Raw genomic sequence first — 6,120 nt, 5'->3', positions numbered from 1 at the left:
AGTGGGACTGCCAGCCTGTGTCAAGCCTTCAGGCCCACAGGTTACTAAAAATAATTATAATTACAGAAATACCACTGTATTAGACTGAAGGAGACAGAGATATTACACAGTGAAATGAGGCATTTGGAATCCAAAATTTTACTGAGAAAGCTACACAGCTCCAAAACAGGCTACCTTTCAAGGAAAAGGCAGAATAAATCAAAAGAGGTAATCAAGCAGCCGGAATGTGGAGCCAAGGGCCACAGAGAATCATTCCTAGGCAGGAGTAAGACTGAATTCAAATCAAGAGACTTCTAACTTGTAACTTAGAACAGTGATTGCTTTGGGCCTCCCATTTTCCCTCTTTTTAGTCAGGAATGTCTAGAGTGGTTATCCTTGGCCTGTCTCATATATGTATGCTGGGTGCGTATGTTATCTTATCTTTTTAGTGCATAGGGCTTGAGATCAAAGGGACTGCACTTAAGGAATGACACCGAGAAGCTTCAGCCATTCCTTGATCCAACTAACATGACATGTTTCTGAACTTTAAGCTGATACTGTAAAGTTTTGAGACTCGGGGGGTAGACGGGGGTAGGCTTAGAAGGGGATGAGTATATTTTCTCTGTGAAAGTAATTTTAATAATTTATGGCCAGAAGACAAGTTGGGGTAGTTTTAAAATATGTCCAAGAATCAGTCAACACTTCCCTCCAAAAAGTGGAGACAAAATCACTTTTCCTTGAGCTTAGACTGGACTTGATGACTTGGAATATTGTAGAATGGATAGAATCGTAATGCTGTAGAGTATTGTAGAAATGATAGTGTGTGACTTCTAAGGCAAGGCCACAGAAAGCATGGCAGCTCTTTCTTGCTCTCTTTTAGATCACTCGTTCTGGAATAAGCCAGCAGCCATGTCATGAGAATGCAGAAACAGTTCTAGGGAGAGAGTCGTGTGGTTGGTGTGGAGAGGGATTGAGGCCCCCCACCAACCGACATGTGAGTGAGCCTTCTTAGAAGCAGAACCTCCTGTCTCAGTCAAGCCTTCAAAGACTGCACTCCTGGCAAACATCTTGACTAACGAAGGACCCTGAGTTAGAACCGCCTAGCAAAGCCACAGCCAAATTCACCACCTTTAGAAACTGGGAGATAATAAAGAACTATTGTTTTGAACTGCTAATCTTGAGGAAAACTTATCACCCAGAAATACGTAACAGAAGTGTGTTGTTCTCCCCGATTCCTTTTTTGTAATTATAAACAATGTTGCACCAAACCTCCTTGCATATATACCTTTATGTCCTTGGGATATTATTTCTATAAGATGAATTCTTTTTTTCCCCCACAAGATTTTATTTATTTATTTGAAAGAGAGAGAGAGAGTACAAACAGGGAGAGGAGCAGAGAGAGAGGGAGAAGCAGGCTCCCTGCTGGGCAGGGAGTCTGATGTGGTACTTGATCCCAGGACCCTAAGATCAGGACCCAAATCGAAGGCAGACACATAATTAACTGAGCCACCCAGACGCCCCTCTATAGGATGAATTCTTTCCTTTTCTTTTCTTTTAAGGTTTTATTTATTTATTTGACAGAGAGAGACACAGCAAGAGAAGGAACACAAACAGGGGAGTGGGAGAGGTAGAAGCAAGCTCCCTGCCTAACAGGGAACCTGATGTGGGGCTTGATCCCAGGACCCCAGGATCATGACCTGAGATGAAGGCAGATGCTCAGTGACTGAGCCACCAAGGTGTCCCTGTAGGATGAATTCTTAAAACTGGTCTGGCTGTGCACATTTTAAACTTAGATATTGTCAAATTTCCTTCCCTAAATAATTTTAACAATTTACACTCATCTGGTTGGATGAGAGTGTCTCTATATCTTTGCCAATTTACATGCTATTAGTCTTTCTAATTTTTCTCAATCCTATGAGAGAAAGTATCTGATATTTTTATTAATCTATATTTCTTAACATTGGCTTAGATGGATGAGCTTTTTTTTTTTTTTTTGGTATATTTACAATTCAGATGAAGACTTGCTTGCATCCACCTATTCCTTGATACTTCCTCTTCCCCAGTGCCTGTCATGTGACATAAATGGGCAGTTTCTGAATGGATGGGTGATGGAATCATTGAAATTCAGATATGCAGAAAGTCTTCATTGAACTCCATGGGATGGACTTTTAATTGGGGGAAAAAATACCTTAGCAACCAATTATTCTAATCAGCTTTTCCTTTTCCCTTTATCACTATTTGATTATCATTCAGGTATTCTCTGACTAAGCTCTTTATTATATAATTTGCTCAGGCCAATCTGTTTCCAGAAGTAGCCATATACTTTCCTGTCTGTTTTAAACATAGCAAAATAGCTACATGACAAATATACAAATAATAATACTGGTAAAACAACAATAACTAATTACAACCATTATTAGGCGCCTATTATGTGCCAAGTGTATCATATACATAACTGATCTAATTTAATCTTTTCTGCAGCCCTATAGGCATTATTATTTCCCGCTATAGAAATGAGGAAACTAATATCCAATGAAGATAAATAAGTTAGTAACAATCATAGCTATTAAGCGGTAGAGCTGAGATTCAAATTCTTGTCTGTATGAATTCAAAGCCCACATTCTTTCTACAAAGCTCAGCTGACTTTCTTGGAAATAGACATTTATATAGTTGTGTCCCTATATCTTATGTTCAAAGAAAAAGGAGGTTTCAAGAAAAGAAAACAACGGCACAATTTTAAATAATGAACACTGAAATTATGTTTTTCTTGCCTGAAGGGTAACTGCTCACTGCTGTCGATTCCTTTCTCAGAAAAATGAACTTTTTTCCCCCTTCATGGTTTGCAGACTTAATTCAGCCATCAATGGGTAAGTGACTTATGCCCAGTTAAAGTGAGGAAATGCAATTGAAACACTTAACTATGAAAAGAGAAAAAAAGAAAGTGTGGTTTTTATTTCACCGCTGATCATCATTCTCTACCATCTAAGGATTTATGTCAAGCTGAGAAAACTTCCCCAGTCTGTTCAGAAATAAGACCGCGTAATGAATTTCAACACAACACCACTGATAATGAGATTGATGCCTTCTTTACAAAGCAATTTACAAGACTTCCGAGATAATTTGGGTTTCTGCATGTGGAGGTAACCACAGACTGAAGGCGAGTATACCGCTCAGGTGCATTCCAAAATGTCCCACCAGAATAATGTGAATTTAGTTTTTAGAGAAGATAGCTCCCCTAAATTGCCGAAAGTTGCTTCTAACAAGCCTTGTTCGGAATCACAACACTGTAGAAGGCAACCATGTGGGCAGGAAATAGCTCTGTTTGCAAGAGCACCATGAACTAGATCTCGTGCTACACATTTCTTGGCTTCTTTTTCTGGACGCATCTGAGAGTTTTCATAATTTTAGTCTGTGAAAAGGAGAAGAGAGAAATGTTTGGGTCTTCTTCCCCAGCTGGAAACGGCCAGCTCACGTTCCCTCAATGCGGAACTCAGAAGCCTCCCCAGAATCACATTTTATTAAAGGCGTAACGACTCATCTTCAGCCGCAGCAGTGACAAGGCTAGAGTGCTTTATACTGGGAACAAAAGGAGGCAATAATGGCGGCAACATGATGAGTAGTCTTGCCACACAGACCTAAGCAACGAGGGTTCTGGGAGTCATTTTTCTTCACTTTGTGTGTTGTTGCACGTGATCGTTGAAGTGTGACACTAAAATGGATAAAACACTGGTATCTCTCTAAAACAGGCCCGCACCGTGATGACAGAAGGTTTATTCATTAATGTTTGTTTGAAGTACTTTTTCATGTATCTCTAACTCAATTTTATTCAGCCAAGTGTGCGGTAACCATTGTTTATAGGATAACCAGAAAACATGACACGCAGAGATACACAGAAAGTCATTCTTAATTCATAGAAGTCATTTCAATAAAATTAAATAACAACACAGTAACAATAATTGAATTTCCTAATATGAATTTCTGTGTTTTAAATAATTTTTAAAGCCATATTGTCTTGTTTTATAAATGGCTGTATTGTGGTCTTTAATTTGTATAGTGGGAATTCATGTTTAGTCTAATACAGGTATGAATGGTTATATATATAAATAGTTACAGATATTTATATATACACGAGTTAGTATAGACGTAAATATTTCCTGGCTTGTCAACTAGGAGGGCTTAGAATCAATGACACTCAAGTGGAAATGAACATACCTACTGCTCATATCTTGTTTGCCCTTTAAAAAAAAAAAACCATAGATCCTTGGAGAAATATCGGATTCTAGGACTGAAGAAGGAAATATACACATACAAGATGAGCCTGGAACATCTCAAAATACAAAACCAAACTCAACTAATATGAAGGTATGTCAAAGCAATACAGAAATCAGCTGAAAGAACATCCAATGCCAAAATTAGAATACTTTGAGAAACAAAATAAATGAAGTAGCTTTGGATTATAGTTCAGAATATACAATAAATACCTATGAGTCCATATGGATATAAATAAATGGGAGAGAGGAGACAGATCTTCTGGGCAGAAAAATTTCAAATAATTTCTATAAATACTCTACCCTTGGGGCACCTGGGTGGCTCAGTCGGTTGAACATCCAAGTCTTGGTTTCAGGTCAGGTCATGATCTCAGGGTCTTGGGATCCAGCCTCATGTCAGGCTCCCTGCTCAGTGAGGAGCCCACTTCTCTCTCTCCCTCTCCTCCTCTCCCTGCTTCTGGTCTCTCTCTCTCTCTAATAAATAACAAATAGAAATTTAAAATTTAAATCAATCCATCTATCTATCTTTGGTACTTTTCAATGGCAACCTTTATATTTCTTGGAATTTGACTGTATTTGCTTCATCTTCATACTAATCACATGACTAGTATGCCAGGGAAAACATTCACTGCTTGAATTTTCTGGCCCACCGAGTTTCAGAGAAGGTTGTATTTCAGGTCTCACAGAGGAAGACCTAACTGTGCATGGTAAATGAGATAAGGCACAATTTGAATAATGGTAAAATGTTAGAAAAAGCACCAGAAAACCTAGTCCCAGTTTCTGCCAAACCAGTAGAATGACTTTGGGCAAGCCACTTAACCTCTGAATCTGTTTCTCTCATCTGTGAAATGAGATGATTGGGTTTAATGATCTCTAGGATGATTCCCTGCACCCAAATCCCTTAATATCTACATGGCATGTTTTACATCTTTAGGCTTCCTATGGATGAGCGATTAAACATAGAAAGTATGTGGGTAGAGTAGCCTGTATTGTGTTAGGGAAACCAAACGGCATGACCAATATTAAAAATAATGCTAAGACTGATTTATTTCACTTAGTGTAGTACACTATAAGTCCATCCATGTGGTCTCAAATGACACACTCATCCTTTTTATGGCTTGAAATATTATACACACACACACACACACACACACACACACACACAACCATGTTTTCTATCCCTTCATCTATTGATGGATGCTTAGGTTACATACATAATATTTCATACATATACATATACACACACCACATTTTCTTTATCCATTCATTTATTGATGGATGCTTTGTTTCTTCCATATCTTAACTAAATAATGCTACAATAAACAACAATAAGCAGGGGTGCATATATCTTTTCATATTAGTGGTTTTTATTTGGGTAAATACCCAATAATGGAATTGTTGGTATATGGTAGTTCTATTTTTAATTTTTTGATTAACCTCCATACTGTTTTCCACAGTGGCTGCACCAATTTGAATTCCCACCAGTAATGCACGAGGTTCTTTTTCTCCACATCCTCACCAACACTTGTTATTTCTTGTCATTTTGATTTTAGCTATTCTAACTGATGTATGACTATGGTTTTGAATCACTAAATTGTACACCTGAAACTAATGTAACACTGTGTGTCAGCTATACTCATATTTAAAAAAATACTAAATTAAATGCAAACAGGAAAGAAAAGAACAGCATCAAGACACGTATAATGTATATACATGGGAATCCATCTTGGTAGTTGCTATAATTATGTTTAGTCAGGAAAAGGTATTAAGAAGCCGAGCATCATTAAGAAAATAGTTCTCCGGAGACTACCTATTTAAAGAATAAATCTTCCCCCCAAAGAAAAACAATAAAATCCCTAAGGGTACAAAGTTT

Source organism: Mustela nigripes, chromosome 1 (assembly GCF_022355385.1).
Source record: "Mustela nigripes isolate SB6536 chromosome 1, MUSNIG.SB6536, whole genome shotgun sequence".
In the NCBI taxonomy this organism is placed as follows: domain Eukaryota; kingdom Metazoa; phylum Chordata; class Mammalia; order Carnivora; family Mustelidae; genus Mustela; species Mustela nigripes.
The sequence above is the reverse complement of the archived record's forward strand: the minus strand, read 5'-3'. Positions refer to the sequence as shown.